Below are 23,492 nucleotides of genomic sequence, written 5' to 3' on the forward strand. Positions count from 1 at the left end.
GTACTGCTCAAACAGATGTTGCAACATGTAATAGGTCAAGATCCAGTGTGTTGGCATCTCCTGTATGAAGGCATTTACTGGTACTCTATTAGCATGCTGAATGATTCTCAACTGCTTCCAGACTTTGAAAGAATGGTTGAAATGAGTGTAGATTCTTCTGTAGGTGGCCAATATGTTGTTCACTATGTCTTATTATTTTTAACTGTCCTGTATAGTCAGGTTGATTGTGCCAAACACAGGACCCAGAAACATCTACCATCTGCAATGGCCTTGACTATATTTCTGTCATTGTCCATGGTAGCAAATCCAATTCTGAGACCTCTGGGTCACAGCCTTTCAAGCACATTGCTGCTAAAGACTTCCAAGATGTTTGCATTTGTATATGGGATTTCTCCATGGCAAACATCACCACAGATGCATGCTACTGATCATCCTTCAAAGTTTCTTCAGCGCTGAGACCTACAGATAGCTGTTGCCTGACCCCCACAAAAGAGATCTAGGCCCTTATTTATACTTTTTTAGCACTGCATTTGTGTCATTTTTTGATGCAAAGCGGCGCAAACTTGCAAAATACACTTGTATATGAGAAGTTTGTGCCATCTTTGCGTCAAAAAGCAGCATAAATGCGGCGCTAAAAAAGTATTAATATGGGCCCTAGTGTGTAATGATACATATGTAATATGTTGCTTGACAAATAGTCCCCATGTCTTTTGTCAAGTGGATAGTGTGAGCAACACTCTGCTGCAAAGCTTGTCCAACCAACTGCAACACATCGTGGTGGAGTGCTGGATCAGCTACTCTGACAAAATAGGTCCAGCTGGGAACCTTCCAGTTTGGGCAGATGGCCAGCTTCTCATTGTACAATTGAGCAAATGAGTGGTTATGTTCATAGGGTCCCTCCTGCCTAAACATCCCTTTAACAGTAGTTTGGCTTTTTTTTCATTGCTGGTGTCACTGATGCAGGCAACTTTCAGAGAGAACCTGCGGATGGTAGACCCAATGTGCATTTTAGAGAAATCACTGTGCTGGTGTCTCCATCTGAGAGATTGTGTAATTTCTAAATTGCTGATGCAGGTGGTGCTGGTGCACTGCTGAAACAGGGCTGCTTTATGTAAAGCTGTCACCCTCTTCTTCCTCATCACCTTCCACTATGATTGGAGCTGATTCACCTCTCTCATCACCAACACTACCAGCAGCTATTTTTTGAAGTTGCTCCTCCCACTGGATTGTGTGATGTTTTTTCATAGGGGCCATTTGGCCTCCAGTACCACAGTGTGCACAAGGCTTACCTTGAAGAACACTAATGTGGCAAATGGAGCATATTGCAATTTTATATTCCTATTTGCTAATCGTAAACAAGTCCCAAACTCGGGAGGAGAACTTTTGTATTGTGCCACTGCTAATTCCTGCAGAGCTGGAAGTAGGTGGGTGTGTTGATTGCCTCTCTGCAGTGCATACTTCAACTGATATAGCAGTGGATACAGGTCTCACTGGGGGCCCTACAAATATGGGAGCTGGCAGTGGTGGAACCCGTGCCACATCCCTCTGAGCAGGTTGAATAGGAGGACTAATGTTGGTTTCCTCTGAGCTGATTTCTATACTGACAATACCAGGCCCTTCCTCATCCCTTTCTACAATTTCAGGGCTTAAACAAACCTTCCTTTTCCATTGTCTTCCGTGCCTGATCTTGGACTCAGTTGGGGTCCAAACCATGTTCAGATCATCAAAAGAGGGGTTTGGAGAAGATGGTGGAGATCTTTTACTTTTTCTTGCTGGAGATCAGAAAGCCAGTTGTTCAAGAAGATATACATGTTGCTCAGCAGGAAGGTAACTTCCTGTTCTGCTCCTACTTCAGGAAGAACTATTGCTGTCTGTGCCCCCTATTGTCCCCTTTGCTCAGTTTCCTGCGATGATTGGGTACTTTGCGGCTGACACAATGCAAATTCAGACTCACTGTTCGCTGCACCTAATTACAGTGGCACCCTCTCTCAGAGACATGAGCTTGGGTTGGGGTGGTGCTGGAGTGTTGCTCCCAGTTTGTTGCTTGGAGGATAATGCGGCAGGCACACAAAGGCCCTGATTTATACTTTTTGATGCAAACCTGCGCTAAAGCAGGTTTGTGTCAAAAAGTATACCGCCGGCTACCGCCATTTAAAGAATTATGCTAGCTGGCGCTAAGACCCAGCTAGCGTCAAAATAAATGACGCTAACTGGGTAGGGGAGGCGTAGGGAAGATTGGAGGATGTGCATGAAAGAATGGCACTAGTCAGGTCAGTGTAAAAAAATGACTCTAACCTGACTAGCGTCATTTTTTTATGCACAACCCCCATGGACATGACTCCTGTCTTAGTAAAGACAGGAGTCATGCCCCCCAGACCAAAGGCCATGCCCAGGGGACTTATGCCCCTGGGCATGGCCATTGGGCACAGTGCCATGTAGGGGGGCCCAAGTTAGACCTCCCCCATGGCACTTTAAAAAAACAAACTTACCTGGACTTACCTGGGATGGGTCCCCTCATCCTTAGGTGTCTTCTAGGTGTGGTTGGGTGAGGGTGTCCCTAGGTGCAGGGAAGGGTACCTGTGGACTGCTTCCATAGTCTCTGACCACGGAAATGAACCCACAGGTCCCCTAACGCCTGCCCTGACCCAGGCATTAAATAATGGCGCTAAGCATGCTTAGTGCCATTATTTAAGACCATCCTTCTCCCGTGCGTGATTTATGCATGGGAGGATAAATAAGGTGCTAAGGCCTTAGAGTAATTTTTTTCCCAGGAACGCCTACCTTGCATCTCATTGACGCAAGGTAGTTTTCCGCAGGCAAAAAATTACGCTAACTCCATAACTTTGGCACTAGACAGGTCTAGCGCTAAAGTATAAATATGGCATTAGGTTTGCACCGGATTTGCGTCAGACAAAATTATGCAAATCCGGTGCAAACAGAGCATAAATATGCCTCAAAGGTGCCTGAAAAAGGAGAAGGATGGCAAGCATGGGGTGCGGATCTGTTTCTCCTCCTCACAGGCCACTTTCTTGGCAGCACCTTTTTTGGGGCCATCCTCAAGCTATGTCAGTTGGCATTTAGCTGCACAAACAGAAGCAGAGGAGGACTCACAAGTTGTGGTCACATCAATTTGTGCCAGCCTTCTGTCTAGCAGCACTGTGGGTGGTGACACTTGTGCATCTAAAAGCAAACAAACAAGAAAAGTGTCATTTTTTGCAGTTTGAAGTATTCATATTACAGGCAATATAATTTAGGTGGTCATTATGAACATGGTGGTAAATGCTGCCCTGCCGTTGGTGGCGGTAGCTGCTGCCAACAAGCTGGCAGTTCAGACCACCAAATAATAAAGCACATGGTAAACAAGTAGCAGTCTATCCACACACCACCATCATTGGAGTGCCGACGAGGACAGAGGAGGCCACCCACAGGCTGGCGGAAAGGAACCACCCGCCCACCAAATTATGAAGCACAAGACCTTGCATGGCGGAAATGAACAAAATAAAAGGAAACACTCAACAGAGGCACACACAACACACCGACGCAGACATGGAGAGAGAGTTGGAAATAATGCCAGTACTGCTCCTTGCCATATACCTCAACGACCGTGACCGCTGACTAAGACGGTCGATGGTAAGTACTGCAACCTAGTACACATGGGAAGAAAGAGCACAGATACACGCCCACCCCATCCACCCTGCAACACACCCCCAACCCCTCCCACAATCCCACACCAAACACACCAGAACAAGATGTACTTACCCAACACAAGGCAACAAAGACCTGCACCAAAGTACACACATGTGCACACCACACCCCCACAGTGAAACGCTGAAACGTCACCATAATGTGCCAACAGCAAAACTGGGCACTGCAATTTATTCCCACAGAAAAACGTACTGTCCAAATAAGGCTATTGGCCAGTCCATTAGACAATCCCAGAAGGGCCAAAATAGGCCGGACTTGACTACTGCATGTACACAGGGTACTCCACCTGAAGGGGGCATCAATGGGGAAGCCAGGCAACTCAGGGAACAGGGACAGGGGGATGGCGGGGTGGGGACTTACGTCTGGAAGGGGGGGCTTGGGCTTAGGTTTGGGAGGTGGAGGGGGTTTGGGCTTGCCCCTGGAAGGTGGGGGAGTGGGCTTGGACCAGGGACTGGCAGAGGGACCTGGGGCAAAACGGGGCTTCTTCCTCCCTGGAGAAGGGGCACAGGAATGGGAAGAGCGGACTGGGGTGGACTTGGACGTGGAAGGAGTGAACTGTGTAATGAGATGGGAACGTTTAGGGACAAGACGGGGTAGGCCAGTGGGTTTAAACAGGTCAACACAGGAGAGGAAAAGCTTCTTAGGGGCATTTGGGGGATTTGGAGGAAGGTCTGGGAGTGGAGGTGGAGGGCGTGCTTGTACCAGGTGTAGGTGTGCTGGATGCAGGTGCCTGTAAAGTATGCCAATATGTTGGTGGATGTGTGTTGTGTGGATGTCTGCAAATGTTTGAGTGTATTGGGAGGAGGGGGGTGGACACAGTGGGACAAGACAGGCTGCCAGTATACATGGATGTTGTTTGGATGTCTGCAGGTCTGGTGAGTGTGCTGAAAAGTGTCTGACAATGTAGTTGTGGTGAGTGCAGGTGTGGTGTCTGGAGTGCATGTCTAGATGTAAGATGTTGTGGTGACTGCAAGAATGGGGCCAGCCACAGTGACTGAAGGTGCAATGCGTGTGGGTGTGCATGGTGAGGTGACAAACAGGGTGGCGGGGGAGGTCAACACACTAGGGGAAGTGGATGTTGTTGTGTGTGCTTTGGTATGTTGGGTGTGTGCATGCCTGTGGTGGGAAGTGTTGTGCTTGAGTTTCTCTGTATGCTTCTGGTGTGTTGATCTGTGTGCATGGCTGTCTGGACATGTGCTTGGGATGGATGAAGGGAGTGGGGTGCTGGAAGGGGCAGAAGTGGTGGGAGGGGGGACGGAAAGACCAGGGACACTGGCTGCCATCAAAGAGGAGGCCAGAGCCTTAAAAGATCTCTCTAGGCCAGACATGGCACCGTAATGCCTTCCAGGTATGCATTGCATTGCTGCATCTGGGATGCTAGACCCTGGATGGCATTCACAATGGTTGTCTGCCCTACAGAGATGGTCCTCAGAAGGTCAATAGCCTCCTCTGTGAGGGCAGCAGGGCTGACTGGGGCAGGGGATGAGGTGCCTGGGGCGAAGGAGACGCCTACCCTCCTGGGTGAGCGGGCCCGAGCAACTGGGTGGGGAGCAACTGGGAGGGCGGTGATGGAATGGGGGGTGGCAGAAGATGACAACGAATGGGTGGGGCCACTAGGGTCCACCACCACCAGGGAGCTGCCACCAGAGGAGGTATCAGAGTCACTACCACCAGTGGCAGATGCCTCCCCTGTGGTACTCCCCTCGCCCTCCAACCCACTGGTCCCCTTGGTGTCTGCTGACTCTGCCTCCTTGGAACTGTGGGCCGCTGCATCCTCACTTGCCGGTGCCACTGCTCCCTCTTCAAATGATGCTGATGTACACAAAGGACACAAGAGCACAGGGGTGGAGAGACAAAACAAGGGATAACTCTGTAAATACCTGAATGAATGTACATCCCCTGCTCACACACAGTTCCATCCAGGTCACACACCTACACGCAGCACCTACAACAATAGCAATGGCTGTGCCCCTGACTAGTGGCCACTACCCCAGAATACACCCCATTACCCACAGGAAACATTGACCTGATAAACTGTGTAGAGTACACACATGGGAGACGATGCTCAGCGAATGCACTCACCAGTCAATGAGCCCACAAACCATCCAGGATTACAGAAAGGGGGCTCCCCATGGGCTTATTGGGGCTGCACAGACATGCCCTTACACCATCCCCAGATCTTTGAGGCGGCAGGACTGCATGAACACACCTGTCCGAGTGCCTGGCACTAGACAGCATACATACCACAGCACCCAAACATATCCATCAAAGAGTATCACAACAGTGTTGGTACTCACCCCCTTGTGGCTGCTGTGCTGCCTTCAAGTGCCCATCCAAATCCAGATATGCCACCGCCAGAATGTAGGCCATTAGGAGGGGGGTCAGGGTCAGACGGGCACCCCTTCCTCGTTGGGAGGCCTTCCCCAGCTGGGCCTCTCCGGTCTTCCTAGCCCAGCGCCTCAGGTCCTCTCACCGCTTCGTGCAGTGGGTGCTCTGCCGGTTGTAGACCCCTAGGGTCCGCACATCCTTGGTGATGGCTTGCCAGAGTCCCCTCTTCTGATGAGCGCTGACCTGCATGGGACACACAGAGCAGAAAAACAGACGTCAGTATGTGTTCTCCTGATACAGATGACATGTCGACCCCTATGGAACTGACATTTTTGAAAGCCATGTCATCAACACACATACAGTACATGCCCGACAGTCTACAGATGGGCAGTCACAAATCGAACGCACATGCATAGAGGCATCCGCCACAATTACACACATCCAAGGATGACAGACGCCAACTCACCTGCTCCTCTGGTCGCCCGTACAACTTGGCATACAGGGGTAGGACCCAGTCCACCAGCTTCTCCAGTTCCTCCGTGGTGAAGGCCGGGGCACGTTCCCCTGTGACTCATGCCATCTCAGGGACCAGAGTCATACAGAGCAGCACACGCAGTGGAGTACTGCCCTGCACAGGAGTCAGGAGTCAAGTGGCAAGGGTCTGACAACATGGCGTACGTTCCACGGCGGTGTGCACCATCACTGCCGGCGGCGATCATGATACGCCTAGGTTACCCTTTGACAACCATGTAATCCAATGATTGGGTGCACAGCGGTGAACACCGCCTTCAACATGACTACCGCCAGCGGAATGATGTAACTTCCACACCCTCAGACCTAGACGGCAGGAGGCTGCCATCTTGCTATCACCACATTATCATAGCCTGACTAGGGGCCACATTCAGGGCCTCCTAGTATACAACCTTAGTCACTTGCTGACATGAATTTCTGTTCCTCACATGCACCCACTTTTGGAAATGTGTCCACACTGGTATGCCATTTCAACAGAGTTGACTCTGCACACATTTGCCTAACGGTGTACTTTATACTTAGCGTTTGTGTGCACCCCCTACGTGTCGCACATTAATTGATACAGTACCTACATGTGTTAAAGGTGTATGAGTGCCCTCATATGTGTCATTCCACCCCCATAGGTACAGACCCATGTGGCGAGGGAAGGCCCCATCTGTGTACAGACCTCTGGTTGATTTGGAAACAATGGATGAACATGACTTCATTGTCATCTACAGACTCAATTGTGCTACAATCCATGACCTGTGTGCTTTACTGGATCCTATACTGAGATCGGCTAATCGGAATCAGCATGCCATCCCTACTGAAGTGCAAGCGCGATCTGTACTCCATGTTTTGGCTACAGGCTCATTCCAGGTGACAGTAGGCATGGGTGCAGGGGTCTCACAGCCAATGTTTAGCCTCATCCTGTCCAAATTACTGGATGCATTTGTCCAACACCTGCAGACATATGTCCAGTTCCCCCAAACGGCTGAACTGCCTGCAATCAAGTCTGGATTTCATGCCTTTGCTAACATCCCCCATGTGATAGGTGCCATTGATGGAACCCACATAGCTCTCATACCCCCAAGAGTAATTGGACAGTTGTATAGGAATTGAAAGAGTTTCCACTCCATTAATGCACAATTGATGTGTACTGCTGACCAGTACATATCACATGTAAATGCCAGGTTCCCAGGCTCAGTCAATGATTCCTTTGTCCTGAGAAACAGCAGTGTACCATACTTGATGGGACAACTACAAGGGGACAGAGGATGGCTCATAGTTGAGTGTGTATGACAATGGTTCTGTACATAGGTGACAGCCAGCCAAATGTATGTGCAGACTGTACATTTTGGTCATGTTTACGCCCACTATTGCAGGCGATTCTGGCTACCCCAACTTGCAATGGCTCCTGACACCAGTGCGGATTCCCAGGACAGATCAGAGAAGAATTATAATGAGGCCCGTGGACGTACTAGGAGGGTGATTGAGCGCACTATAGGTCTCCTGAAGGCTAGGTTTTGCCACCGCCATCTCTCTGGGGATCCCTGTGCTATGTCCCTGAAAAGGTGTGTAAGACAGTGGTGGCCTGCTACATGTTGCGCAACTTGGCTGTGAGAAAAGCTAAACCCCTTCTTGAAGATGAGGGTGCTGTCCAACCAGCCCAGCAAACCTCAGAGAGGGGAAGAGAGTACTGGTGAGGAAGAAGAGGGGGAAGATCTTAACTCCAGGACCCAGCTGATCCGCCTATACTTCCAGTGACCCTGAGGTATTGTTCAATCATGCTATTGTCTTCACTGCATAGTTTCAGTCTCCCTCATGGAATTGTTATGTGGTGCCTATAGTCATTGGCACTGTTTACTGAGTAGTGAAGTGGCATGTGCCAGGGAACCCAATTTTGTGTACATTGTGACTTCCTTCAGACACTGCAGTGCATGGGATTCCCACCTGCGATAAAGGTATGGATATGAAATTGACTGGCTAATTCATACACACTCACAATTTGAATTCATAATGATGAGGGACATACGATTTGGATTCATGTGTGTTTTTATTAAGTGAGACAAATTTGTGATATCGTTGTACAGTGATATGGAGTGGGCTCATGGTGCATATCCATACTCTGGTGCATGTGCTCAGCTGTTGGTGGCACTAGGATTTGGTTCATGTGTCCATTGGTAGCTGGTGTGTTGGTAGTGGCAGGTCTACAAGGTAGCACAGTGGCACACAAGGGAGACAGTTCAGGGCAAAGTCACTTCTTAGGGGGGGCCTTGGTCTTGGCTGGTGTTCCATTGCCATGTCTGGATCTGAGGGCATGTTTGCCTGACTGGAGCTGAGCTGCAGGGCTAGGGGTGCTGGTATCCTGGGTGTCCTCTGGCAGTGCCACCAGTCCAGTAGCTGCTGCAGATGCAGATGGCAGGGCAGTGTCCTGGCTAGTGGTAGGGGCTTGCAGGTAGGTGGAGATCTCAGGCTGTCTAGGATAGTGGTGCTGCAGCACCTCTGCAATGGTGGTCATGGTGGCATTGAGCTGTTTGCATTGCTCCATGGCCTCTTGGTGGTGTGCTATCTGCAGCCTTCGATTCTGCTCCAGGGTGGCCAGGATCTGTCCCATCCTATCCTGGGTATGGTGGTATGCTCCCAGGACTTCAGAAATCACCTCCTGGGCTGTAGCATCCATCCTTTGGCTTCCCCCGTGGACCACTGATTCCCTCCCACTGGCCCTTGCCCCCTGTGCCTGTGTCCCATGCAAAGGTCTGGCAGTCCCACTTCCACTGGGGCCTTTATCATCCTGCCTGTTGGTGGGTGGAGACTCTGGCCTCTGTGCATGTGGGCCGCCAGTCTGTGGCCAGGAGACATTGGTGTGGGTCGTTTGGCCAGAGCTGATATTGGTGGCTGGGTGGTAGGGCTGTCAGTGGTATCCTGGGTGGGCCTGCTGGAGGGTGACAGTGCAGGGCTGTGTGACAGGCCAGGGTATTCCTCACTTTCCATACATCCCTCTCCAGTCTCCTGAGTGGGGACTCTGTCTCCGTGTGCAGTGCTAGCACTCCTTGGTCTTTCCGTCTGAGTGGCATGGGTGGTGGCGCCTGTGGGGAGGAATGGACATGTATGTATCATGTATTATTTCAGAAATTGATGCATAGTTCTGCCCTATTTTGTGCTTTTATTCCCCTGTCGTGGCATGCAGGGTCCTTTCGTGTACTTATCTTTACATTTTGTGTGGGGGTGGAGGTGCATTGTGGGTGCTGTAGTGCCACTGAGAATCCTTGCAGGGGTAGGTGACTGTACACAGGGGGCAGGATGGGGGTCTGTTTGTGGGATTGTGGGCATGCAGGATAACTGGATGAGGGTATTTTGGCCTGGGTGGGGATGGGGTTCTGGTGGTAGTGAGAGGGGTGGGGTGCTGCATGCATTATAGGTGGGGTGACTGTCCAGGTGTTGTAGTTGACTTACCCGAGTCCAGTCCTCCAGTGAGTCCAGTGAGGCCCTCCGGGTGCAGGATAGCCAGTACCTTCTCCTCCCAGTTGGTGTAGTCGAGGGTGTAGGTGGGGGTGCTCCACCAGTCTTTTGTACGGCGATGTTGTGCCTGGATGCCATAGACCTCACCTTCCCGCGCAGGTCGTTCCATCTATTCCAGATGTCATCCCTTGTGCGTGAATGGTTTCCCACTGTTTTGACCTTGTTGACAATCGTCTATCATAGCTCCCTCTTCCTGGCATTGGGTGTCTGCTGCACCTGTGTCCCGAAAAGTTGTGGCTCGACCTTCAGTATTTCGTCCACCATGCTCCTTATCTTCCTATCTGTGAAGCAGGGGTGATTAGGGTGTGCCACGGTGTGTGTTGTGGGTGGTGTGTTGTGGGTGTATTGGTGAGGGTGCAGGTGTGTGGTTATGTGTGTGGTCTATGAGGGTGTTTGGGGTTTGTGTGTGTTTTGGTGGTGTATTTGTGTGCGTGAATTTTGTTATGTTGCGTTAAGTGTATGCGTGTTGTGTTGTCAATCTTAGTTGTCCTATTGGCAATGCAAAGGATTGTGGGGTGTGTATGTGAATGTTTTATAGTGTTGTGGAGGTGTGTCAGGAGTGTGGGTTTCAAAGTTGCCAATGTGTGCATTTTTTGTTGTTGGGTCCCATTGCTGGCAGTGGCGGTCCGTACCGCCAATGGTCGTTCGGCAGCCACTGTCTGCCACGCTGATTTGTGCTTCATTATTTGGTGGGCGAAGGATCTGTCTTCATGGCGGTGGCGGGGTGGGGTGTACTGCCTTTCCGCCATCGTAGGCCTTGGCGGCAGGTGGAGGTTGCAGGATTTTTGGAGTTTTGTCTTTTTGGCATTATAATTTGGCAGTGTCAAGTCTTCCGCCACCGGCGGTCTTCTGTTCACCGTCGCCACGGTGGTCGGCGGTGATTGCCGCCAAGTTCATAATGAGGTCCTTAGTGTGGTTATCCCAAATAATTAACAACAATAGTGTATCTACACCAGAATAATATTTCAATCAGGGTGAAAACATACAGATGTAACTGTTTGCTTTTTGAGCATCTGCAGGGAAACACCAGTGGCAGGCAGGGAGTGCGTGGAAAAAGGAATAATCCTTTGAAGATTAATGCAGTTGTGTGCCTATGGCAGGTGAGGCATGCAGGGGAAAATTGAATAATATTAAAAAAATTAATGGTGGTGTTAGACCTGGCATCCTTGGTGTGGTCTCCCCTGTCTTTTTTGCCTCTGCTTCCCATGTTTTGACTGTGTACTGGACTTTGATTTTGCTGGTTTTGGTACTCTGGGCACTTTACCACTGCTGACCAGTGCTAAAGTGCAAGTTCTCTCTGTGTAAATTGTATGTGTAATTGGCTTATACATGATTGGCATATTTGATTTACTAGTAAGTCCCTAGTAAAGCCAAATGCTACTAGTGGGCCTGCAGCATTGATTGTGCCACCCACATGAGTAGCCTATAAACATGGCTCAGATCTGCCACTGCAGGGTCTGTGTGTGCAGTCTTAAACTGGTAGGCCTTAGGTAGCTCAATGGGCAGGGTACAATGTATGTTAAAAGTAGGACATGTGCTGGTATATTTTTACATGTCCTAACAGTGAAATACTGGCAAATTCAGTTTTCACTGTTGCAAGGCCTATCGCTCTCATAGGTTAACATGCGGGCTGCCTTTAAATGACTTGAACTGAAGTGCAGTTTCCTTTGAGGGCAGATAAAATTATGGAGTTTGGTGTCTCTGAACAATTTAAAATGCAACTTTTGGTAAAGTTGTTTTTTACATTGTCAGTTTGAAAATGCCACTTTTAGAAAGTGGGTGTTTTCTTGATTAAACCTTCTGTAACTCTGGCTGCTTGTGTGTTCCCTGTCTGGGTCAGACTGACAGTTGGGCTGTTTTTGAATCTCCATGAGACAGTGATACAAAGGGAGCTGGGGTGCAGCCTGCATATCCTGAAAGGACATCTGGGCTAGTGTGGAGGCAGGAGCTGGCACTTACACCTGAAAGGGCTATCCCTGCCCTCACACAATGCAATCTCCACCCCCTGGAGGCAGGCCTTGGAAAAGCAGGATCTTGTGAGCAACAGAGACTTTCCTTTGGAGTTTGCCTACTTCAAATGCAGAAAAGGGTATAAGTAGTGGACCCAAAACCCCAGATTTTTAGATTACTTCTGGACTCAGGAGGAGTCTCTACCAAGGAGAAGAACTGAAGAACTGGAGCAGGAGTACTGCCCCTTGCCTTTGACTGTGCTTTGCTGGTTTGGCCTGAAGTTGCTGCTTCTGCCTGAAAGAGGACAAAGACTGGACTTTGTGTTATAATACTATTTGGGAAGTGTCTCCAAGGGCTTAAGCTGAGCTTGCCTCCTGTTTTGAAATCTCAGGGCTACCAAAGACTTCCTCTGCCGGCACCTGTACTCTCTGCTGAGTTTCCTACCCTGTCAAGTGGTGCCCTATCATTTCCCTGGGCCCTTGAAAGGTGAAGCTGGTGGAACCAAGACTAAAATCCATACACAGGAGCCATGCAGGGAAATTCTGAGGCGCCACCTGCACAGCAGCTGTAAAAATGACACACCACCTGCATCGCAGCTGGGATATCGAGGTATCACCTGCATTGCAGCTGGAGAAATGATGCAACACCCACTTTGCAGCTGCTGAAATCAACGCAACCCCCACACAGTGTGGTTCCTCATCACCGTGCAGCGGGATTTCGGACGCATCATCGCTGGGTGTCAAAATCAATGTGGACCCGAGGTGCCCATCCGGAAATTGATGCATCGCAGAATGGAGAAGAAACAACGCACTGCCTCACTTGCAAGTAAGGAATCAACACATCGCCAATTTTCCCAATGCACGCTCCCCGAGCAGCTTTATTTTTTATGCAAACCACGTACTTTGTGTAACATCAATGCATCCATTGTTTTCTGTGGATTCAGACTCTTTAACATTTAAAAATAATTAACTTCACTTGTGTATGTTGGATTTTTGTCATTTTGGTCTTGTGTAATTTAGATAAATATTGGCTATTTTTCTAAACTGGTGTGGTGCTCATTTTGTGGCATTTTCACTGTATTACTGTGTGTGTTAGTACAAACACTTTACACATTGCCTTTGAGATAAGCCTGACTGGTTGTGCCAAGCTACCAAGGGGGTGAGCATGGGTTATCTTAAGTATGTATCTCCATTGTTCTGACTAGTGAGGGTCCCTTCTTGGACAAAGTGCAAACTGACTGCCAACCAGTGACCCCGTTTCTAACATTGGTGATCAGCAGTAAGGATAGAACTTGTATTTGTACTTGACCTACAGTGATTAAGTGTACACTTCTGTTTTCAGTGCAGACCATGACGTGACAACGTACTACTTGTTTTTGCTTTTTCTCTATCAGGATTTTTTTTGCTTCCTTTGTTTTGTTTTTTATTGGAACTCTCCGTTTATTTTGGAACCCATGCATTTTAATTGAATCTCACAAACATGTCTCACTCTGGGGATGCACCAGCAGTAGCTACAAAAGCTGTGTTGGACTTGAAGAAACTGGAGGAGTACACAGTGGCTCAATGTAAGCAATTTTGTAAGGATCTTGCCTGCCCAATCAAGAGCTCCGCCAGGAAGGAGTATTAGCAAAAGGCATTGAGGGCCTGGGTGGCAGCCTAGGAGGCTGGAAAGCACACAGAGGAAGAGGATGAGGGTGAGGAGGTGCAGAGTGTTCATAATGTGGTGCTGGGTAACCCTGTTCTTCCTGGGGGGCAGGCAGTAGTATTTCATCGAAAGATCTGGCCCCTGAGGAGTTGCAGGACAGACAACCAGGGAGGGTGCACTAGTGGGAGTTAGAAAAACTTAAAATGGAGATAGAGGAGAGAAGGTTGGCTATACAAGAAAAAAAAATACTCTTGGCTCATTAATTAAGTTTGAGGGAGCTGGACGAAAGGAGACAGTCCAGGAGAGATGGTGGCAGCAGTACCTTAGTGCAGCCTGAAAGTAGGGTACACTTTCTAAAGGATTTAGTAAAGGATTGCAAGAGGGATGATGACATCTATCTGTGGCTTAAGGTGTATGAGTCAGCTCTCCACATGAACATGGTCCTTGAAGCACATTGAGAGGCAGGTCTGTGGAAGCACTTTGAGGCAGAGGGGAGGGACACTGTGACATCCTTAGGGGATCCTCAGAGACTCTCCTACTCTATCATGAAGGAAGCCCTACTCACCAAATATGGTCTTACTCCTGAGTAGTATAAGGAAAGGTTTAAGTCCTATAAGAAGAAAGAATACCAAACATGGTTGTAGTGTGTAGACTCTTTTTGTAGGTCACTGGTTGGTTGTGTGAAGGGCAGTAAAGTGACAACTTTTGAGAGACTGTACAATTTGATTACGTGGGAGCAGTTGTATAGTCTTTGTTTTCTAGAGCTGTGCCAGCACCTAATTGACAGCAAGCTGACTGACCCCAGGAAGCTTGCTCAGGAAGCGGACAGGTAGGAGAGCACCAGGGTCCAAAGGAGGTATGAGGGAGACTCTGCCAAAGGAAGGCAGGTTCCCAATTAGGAGAAGTGGGATGGTAAGTGTAAACAGGGGGGTTCTCTAAAGGGCCCCAACCTGGTTTCCAGGGTAAAGACTCCCATCTCCCAGTTGAAAAGTAACCATGTGTCTCTACAGGAAAACCTGCAGAGAGTGGTCCCCGCAAATGTTATGCATGTGATCAGAAGAGTCACATGATGGGGGACCCCAAATGTCCCAAGTGCACACTGGCACCCACTGGTGCTCAGTCACAGGGTTGGCCAGTGTAGCACTTGGGGAGGAGTTGGTTCCAGGAGAATGGTGAGAGCCAGCTGAGATGACACTTGTCTCTTTAGGGGACAGTGAGATGGTCCAGATGACCCTTGTGCCTGATAACACTAAGAAGTACAGGCAGTGAGTGACCATCAATGGACAGAGGGTGAGGGCTTTGAGAAATCCAGGAGCCAGTGTGACTACTGTGAGATGTCACCTTGTGTCTGAAGAGCAGATAGTTACCCATGTACTTCACCAAGCAGTTGCAGTAGACAGCACTGAGAGCCTGTGCAAAGTGGTGCAGGTTCTGTTTGAGTGGGGGTGGGTTCAGGTTCCTTGAGGGTAGATGTGGGTACAACCATGCCTGTTTATTGTCTGCTAGGCAATGACCTGGAGGATTCCCCTTGGAGTGAGGTGGAACACAGGTCACACTTGGAGATGTTGGGTCTGCCTGGGTGGGTGTGTATGTCCACCCAGTCAATGGCAGCCCATCAGGGTGATCAGGAGGCCCTGGAGCATGAACAATTGGCCCAGGTGCCTGCCGGAAGGACTAAGGGCAAGGGGCATGGGAAACCCTCCCCAGAAGTTCCCACGGTCCGGGAGGAAGCTGAACCTGAGGGGGATGCATCGGAGTCTACAGGGGAACAAGTGGCCCAACTGGGAGTGGTGCCCCTGCTGACCCACTGGCAGCAGGAAGGGGGTCCCACAAGGGAAGAATTCTGTGAGGAACAGAAGACATGCCCTACTCTGGAGGATCTGTGGTCGCAGGCTACAGACCAAGCATGTGGCAAGGAGTATAGATCACACTGGATTTATTGGGAGGATGGCCTCTTGTATAGTGAGCCTAGGGCTGCTGAGCCTGGGGCAGCTCGTGTGCTTCTGGTACCCCAGTGCTTCAGAGCCTTTCTACTGGGTTTGGCTCATGATTTGCCTTTAACTGGACATTTAGGGCAGGACTAGACCATTGAAAGGATTGTCACCCACTTCTACTGGCCCCAATTGTGCAGGCACTCTGATGCATATTGTAGGTCTTGCCAAGCTTGTCAGGCAAGTGGCAAGAGTTGGGGGAAATGTAAGACTCTCCTCCAACCTTTCCCTGTGGTCAGCACCCCCATTGTGGGGCTTCTGGATACCAAGACAGCCATGAGCAACAGGTTTATCCTGGTCTTGGTGGACCATGCCACCCGGTACACCAAAGCTATCCCTCTAAGATCAATCGCAGTCCCTGTGATGGGCTGGGTATTGATGGGTTTTTTTACCCGCATGGGGTTCCACAAGGAGGTGGTATGTCACAGGGGTACGAACTTCATATCTACTTATATGAAGTCTCTGTGGAAGGAATGTGGGATTACCTACAAGTTCACCACTCCTTACCACCTCCAAGAAAATGGTTTGGTTGAGGGATTCAACCGAACCCTGAAGGGAATGATTATGAGCCTGGCAGAGCCCCTCAGGGGTGAGTGATAAGTGATACTTCCCCTTGCCATGCGTCCTGTTTGCTTACAGGGTGGTGCCACAGAAGGGACTTGGTTTTAGCCCCTTTGAGTTGTTGTATGGTCACCCTGTGAGGAGACCTCTGAGTCTGGTGAAGGAGGCCTTGGAGAAAGGCTCCAGTAGCCCCCCCAGCAAAGTGTTCGGTTATATTGTGCCTTTTGGAAACCAGACAGCACGCTTCAGGAAGCTCACTCAGGAGAACCTAGAAGCAAGCCAGGAAGACATGAAATGCTGGTATGACCAGAATACCACTCTGGTTGAGTTTCAGCCTGACCAGAAAATGTGAGTCATGGCCCCAGTGGAGCCTAGTGCTCTCCAAGATAAGTGGACTGGGCTTTTTGAGGTGGAGGACTGCAAGAGTGAGGTCACCTATCTGGTGAACATGCAGACTCCAAGGAACCATTTGAGGGTCCTGCATTTGAACTGCCTCAGACCTCACTTTTAGAGGTCTGAGTTGACAATGCTCCTAACAACAGATGATGAGGTGGAGGAAGAGAGTGAGCCTCTTTCTGACCTCTCAGGAGAAGGATGGGTCTGGGGAGGGTGTGAACCGCTCTCCCTCACTGACCCCAGAGCAACAGAGGGACTGTTGCGAGGTATTGGGACAGTTTGCCTCCTTGTTTTCCTTCACCCCAGGGGTAACTAATTTGTGTACACATGGTGTGGACACTGGGCACAGTCCACCTGTAAAGCACAAGATTTACAGAGTGACTAACAAGGTCAGGGCTAGCATCAAGGATGAGGTGCCCAAGATGTTGGTGTTAGGGGTTACTGAGTTTTCCAGTAGTCCTTGGGCCAACCCTGTGGTCTTGGTCCCAAAGGCTGCTGCCCTCAGTGCCACCCAGAACTCAAGTTCTGTGTGGACTACCGTAGACTCAACAGCGTCACTAAGACTGACGCGCACCCCATCCCCAGCAGAGGAGCTAATTGATCAGTTGGGAGCTGCCAAGTTTCTCAGCATGTTTGATCTAACGTCTGGGTACTGGCAGATTGTTCTCACTGAGGAGGCAAAGGAGAGGTCAGACTTTTCCACCCCAGATGGGCACTACCAATTCATGGTGATGCTCTTTGGGATAACAAATGCCACTGTCACCTTTCAGAAGTTGATCAACCAGGTTTTGGCTGGGTTAGAGGATTTCAGTACAGTCTACCTGGATGACATTGCAGTGTTCAGCTCCAGCTGGGAGCAACACCTGCAGCACCTCTGCAAACTGGTGAAGGCTCTGCAGAAGGCAAGCCTCACTACTAAGGCAAGTAAGTGCCTAATAGGGCAGGCTTCTGTGGTGTTCTTGGGACACCAGGTGGGGAGTGGCCAGGTGGCACCTCTGCAGCAAAAGATTGATACAAACAACCCAAAAAGGTGATCTGGACTGAGCCTTGCCAGACAGCTTTTGATGCTCTGAAGGCAGCCATGTACACAGCAGCCATGCTGAAGGCGCCTGACTTCTCCAAGGAGTTTGCCATGCAGATTGATGCTTCTGCGCATGGTGTGTGACCAGAACTTGCACAGCTAAATGAAAAGGGCCTAGACCAGCCTGTAGCCTTCATTAGTAGGAGGTGACTTCCCCGTGAGAGTAGGTGGAGTGCAATTAAGCAGGAAGCATTTGCTGTGGTCTGGGCACTGAAGAAGCTAAGACCCTACTTGTTTGGGACTCATTTCTGTGTTCACACAGACTACAGGCCCCTCAGATGGTTAATGCAAATGAGAACTGAGAACCCAAAACTGTTGAGGTGGTCCATCTCCCCATAGGGAATGGACTTTACAGTGGAACAGCGCCCTGGAACAGAACACGCCAATTTTGATGGTCTGTCCAGATTCTTCCGCCTTAGTGATGAGAACTCCCATGAGGGTGGATAGTTCTCCCCACTTTCAGCTGGTGGAAACACGTGTTAGACCTGGCATCCTTGGCGTGGTCTCCCCTGTCTTTTTTGCCTCTGCTGTACATGTTTTGACTGTGTGCTGGATTTTGTTTTTGCTGGTTTTGGTACTCGCCGCACTTTACCACTGATGACCAGTGCTAAAGTATGTGAAACTGTATGTGTAATTGGCTTTTCCATGATTGACATATTTGATTTACTAGTAAGTCCCTAGTAGAGTGCTCTTGATGTGCTCAGGTCCTGTAACTCAAATGCTACTAGTGGGTCTGCAGCACTGATTGTGCCACCCACATGAGTAGCCTGTAAACATGGCTTAGACCTGCCACTGCAGTGTATGTTTATGCAGTTGTAAACTGCCAATTCAGCCTGGCAACTTTCCAGGCCCAAACCTTCCCTTTTTAAACATGTAAGGCACCCCTAAGGTAGTCCTACGGTAGCCCCACGGGCAAGATGCAGTGTATGTTAAAGGTAGGACATGTGCTGGTGTATTTTTACATGTCCTAACAGTGAAATATGGCCAAATTTGTTTTCACTGATGAAGGGCCTATCCCTCTCATAGGTTAACAAGGGGGTTGCCTTTAAATGCCCCTTAAGTATAGTTTTGCTTTGGGAGCTGATAGAGCTCTGGAGTTTGTTGTCTCTGAACTCACAATTTAAAAATGCTACTTTTGGTAAAGTTGGTTTTTAGATTGTTACTTTGAAAATGCCACTTTCAGAAAATGGAAATTTTCTTGCTTATACCATTCTGTGACTCTGCCTGCTTGTGTACTCTCTGTCTGGGTCAGCCTGACAGTTGGGCTGTTTTTGAATCTCTACTAGACAGTGACACAAAGGGAGCTTTGGTGTAGCCTGCTTATCCTGATGGGCCATCTGGGCTACAGTGGAGGGAGAAGCTGGCACTTACACCTGAAGGGGCTGTGCCTACCCACACACAATGCAGTCTCCAACCCCCTGGTGTGAGTCTGGAGCCAGGCCTGGTAAAGGCACGATCCTGTGAACAGCAGAGACTTTCCTTTGAAGTTTGCTAACTTCAAAGGCAGAAAGGGGTATAAGTGGTAGACCTAAAACCCCAAATTGTTTGATTGATTCTGTACTCAAAAGGAACCTCTGCCAGGGACAATAGCTGAAGAGCTGGAGGAGTAGTACTGCCCCTTTGCCTGTGACTGTGCTTTGCTGGGTTGGCCTGCAGTTGCTGCTTCTAACTGAAAGAGGACACCAACTGCAGTTTGTGGTATATTCCTGCTTTTTTAAGTGTCTGTCTCCTGTTTTGAAGTCTCAGGGTCATCAAAGACTTCCTCTGCCAACACCTGGACTCTCTGCTGAGACCCCCAACATGCAAAGTGGTGCCCTATCCATCCTGGACCCTTGAAAGGTGAAGCTGGTGGAACCAAGACTGAAATCTACTCACAGGAGTCATGCAGGGAAAAATTCAATGCATCGCCTGCAACGTGGCTACAAAAATTACACACCACCCGCACTGCGGCTGAGAAATCAATGCACTACCTCCATCGCAGCTGGGAAATGACGCAAAACCCACTTGCGGCTGCTGAAATCGACGCAACCTCCACACAGTGCAGCTGGGTTTCGTACATATTATCGCTGGGCATCAAAATCAATATGAACCTGTCTGGACCCAAGGTGTCCATCCAGAAATCGATGCATCACTCTCTTGGAGGAAAAAAACAAACAACGCATCTCCTACTAGACCAGAGAAGAAACTACACACAGCCTCACTTGTAAGTAAAGAAGTGATGCATCGTGGACTTTTCTGATGCACGCTCGCCGGTGTGGCTTTATTTTTGATGCAAACCAGGTACTTTGTGTAACACCAACACATCCATTGTTTTCTATAGAGTAAGACTCTTTTAATTTAAAAATTCATAACTTTGATTTTGTATGTTGGATTTATGTCAGTTTGGTCTTGTTTGGGTTAGATAAATATTGGCTATTTTTCTAAACTGGTGTGGTGTCCATTTTGTCATGTTTTCACTTTATTACTGTGTGTGTTGGGACAAACACTTTACACATTGCCTTTGTAATAAGCCTGACTGCTTGTGCCAAGCTACCAAGGGGGTGAGCAGGGGCTATCTTAAGTGTGTATCTCCATTGCCCTGATTAGAGTGAAGGTACCTGCTTAGACAGAGTGCAAACTGACTGCCAACCAGAGACCCCATTTCTAACAGCTGGTGTGTGCCATGGGAAAATGGGATAATCCTTAACATATGAATGTTAGTGGTGGTGCAGGGGAAAATTTAATAATCCTTAAAAATGAATGATGGTGTGTGCCTATGGCCTAAGAGACCAATAGCAGGCAGGGGCTGGAAGGAAATTATAAAATGAAATAATTGCTGGTGTAGCACTAGGGGCTATGAGTAATCCCTTGAGGAGGTCCAGGTGAAAATGAAAACAATGCATTTAATATTATATAAACAATGTTCATACATATAATACAATGATCCTCAACACATTAGACTGATACACACGTAACACGGACTTACCCGAATTCTGCCAATTCTGCAAGTGGAATTATACTTCCACCCAGGGCTAGTACTGTTGTGTCTGGAAAGGCTTTCCTAATATCTCATGCATCTGATATTTAGCCAGGCCTAATTGTATGTCAACATGAATTGTACTGTCTCATTAGAGTGTCTATGTATAAAGCTTAGAGCCAATGAAACTCATATTTGAATGGTGCTTCTAGCTAACATTGTTTCCGAGATCACCATATTATTTTAGCAGCAAGTTGTCACGCTAACTAAATTGGCTAAAACACAGGAGAGGGGAATCTTCCAATCTGCTATTTGGAGAACTATGTCTAGTGATTAACACTGTAAGGCCTTTATGCCTTGTTTGGAAAAAAAACATGGAACAGCAGAGAAAGCAGAAATTGTTACAGTTGCTTGCTTTTCAAGCAGGTCTCTGACAGAAACACTGTTTCCGCTTTACAGTGCAGATAGAAAATGCTGTACAGCAGTCCCTCCTTCACTTTCCATAGAGAATAATTAGGGAGAAGAAAATATAAAGAGACACATAAATTTGACTAGGGCAGATAGGGAGATTGACTGATGGATAGTACATGCTTGAGTGTTATTTTCTAACTACAGACCCAACAGTTTTCTGAGGTATGAAGTGATAGTTACAAGGCTTGGCATAAAACGTTAGAGAGAATATTAACAATTTGGCCAATAAAGTAACCATGAATTTCATAATATATGTTGCACATGGTAAAGTGGTTAGTTATAGTTAGTGCTGTTTGGTTAGTGAGCTGAAAACAGTGTGTAACAAGGTCTGCTTCTTACAGTACATGGAAGGTGGTTGATGAATTGTAAATGAAAGTTGTAACTATAACTTTCAAATTTTTCAAGTTTGTGTAGTTTAAACTTCATTTGTAAAGGGAAAATATGTTTCCCTCAGCCCCACCCTCTTCAACATCTACATGACCCCCCTGGCGAACATCGCACGCAAACACGGACTCGACCTCATATCCTACGCAGACGACACCCAGCTCATCCTATCCCTCACCAACAACCCCACCTCAGCAAGAACCAGACTACACGAAGGCATGAAGGAAGTAGCAAACTGGATGACAGACAGCCGGCTTAAACTGAATACAGAGAAAACGGAGGTCCTCATCCTCGGCCCGACACCAACCGCCTGGGACGACTCCTGGTGGCCTCCCGCCCTAGGCAGCACTCCCCAACCCACCGACCACGCACGCAACCTCGGTTTCATCCTGGACTCTTCCCTCTCCATGACCAGACAGGTCAACTCGGTGACCTCAGCATGCTTCAACACCCTCCGCATGCTCCGCAAGATCTTCCGCTGGATCCCCACCGACACCAGGAAGACCGTCACCCACGCCCTCGTCACCAGTCGCTTGGACTATGGGAACGCCCTGTACGCCGGCATCACCATCAAGCTGCAGAGGAAACTTCAACGAATCCAGAACGCTGCCGCACGACTCATCCTGAACATACCCCGCCACCACCACATCTCCGGTCACCTGAAGAAACTCCACTGGCTCCCAGTCAACAAGAGGATAACCTTCAGACTCCTCACCCACGCACACAAAGCCCTGCACAACCGCGGACCAGAACTCATCAACCACCGCGTCTCCTTCTACACTCCTCCTCGCACCCTACGCTCGACCGGACAAGCCCTGGCAGCCGTACCCCGCATTCGCAAAGCCACCGCCGGAGGCAGGTCCTTCTCCTACCTAGCAGCGAAGACCTGGAACTCCCTTCCCAGCCACCTTCGCGCCATACAAGACCACCTCCACTTCAGAAGGCAGCTCAAGACCTGGCTCTTCGAGCATTGACCCCGCCTCCCCCCCCCAGCGCCTTGAGACCCTTACGGGTGAGTAGCGCGCTTTATAAATGCGACTGATTGATTGATTGAACTACAACTAAGCTTTAACCTTATGGTTTTTCATTGACCTCTAAAGTTTTTTTAAATTTTTAAATACAAATGTGTTTTAAATCCTAGAGTTCAGGGCCGCAAGCTGAGAGTTGTTATGTGGAGTGTCATACAGTACAGTGGAGGAGAATGTTGTAAAGTCTATTGTCATAGACTGGAATTTTGTAGATTGAAATTGAGTGGAGTTGAGTAGAGTGTTGTTGCTATTCATACATGTACTAAAGTATTATATAGTGCAGTGGCATATTGTCTCATATAGTGTAGTCAAGTATAGTAGACTGGAACAGCAAGTTGTACAATGGAATGGCATGTCGAACAGTAGGGTGTCATAGAATGTAGTATTTTATTGTAGGATGAAATTGCATACAGTGGGATAGAGTGTTGGATAGTGGAGTGGCGTAGAGCGGAGTATAGTACAGTGGTGTAAAGTGTAAAGTGTAAGAGTGAAGAAGTAGAGTAGAGAAGAGTAAAGTGCGGCGCAATGGCATACAAAGAGTTACATACAGTGTTCTAAAGAGTATCATGGAGTAGAGTGGATTAGTGTACAATGAGTACAGTATACTACAATGGAATGAAGGTTTATAGACAGGAGTAAAGTGTTGAAGGGTGACTACAGTAGTATGTGAAACAGTTGAGCTGCATAGATTGCATTGCTGTACAGTATCTCACAGTGGAGTAAACTTGAATGGAGTGGTGTACATAGTTTGGAGTAAAATACAATAGAGTGTATTGTTGTGCTGTAGAGTAGATTGACATGGAGTGAAGTGTACTGTCATTGCGTAGGTAGTAAACTGTTATAAATTAGAGTGGGGTGTTGTACAGTAGTGTGGAGTGCTGTGTCATATAGCAAAATATTGTATAGTGGAATAGAGTGTTGTACATTGAAGTGTAAAGTATAGAGTTGGACAGTGGAGTGTACGG

Source organism: Pleurodeles waltl, chromosome 3_1, assembly GCF_031143425.1.
Source record: "Pleurodeles waltl isolate 20211129_DDA chromosome 3_1, aPleWal1.hap1.20221129, whole genome shotgun sequence".
Classification (NCBI taxonomy): Eukaryota; Metazoa; Chordata; class Amphibia; order Caudata; family Salamandridae; genus Pleurodeles; species Pleurodeles waltl.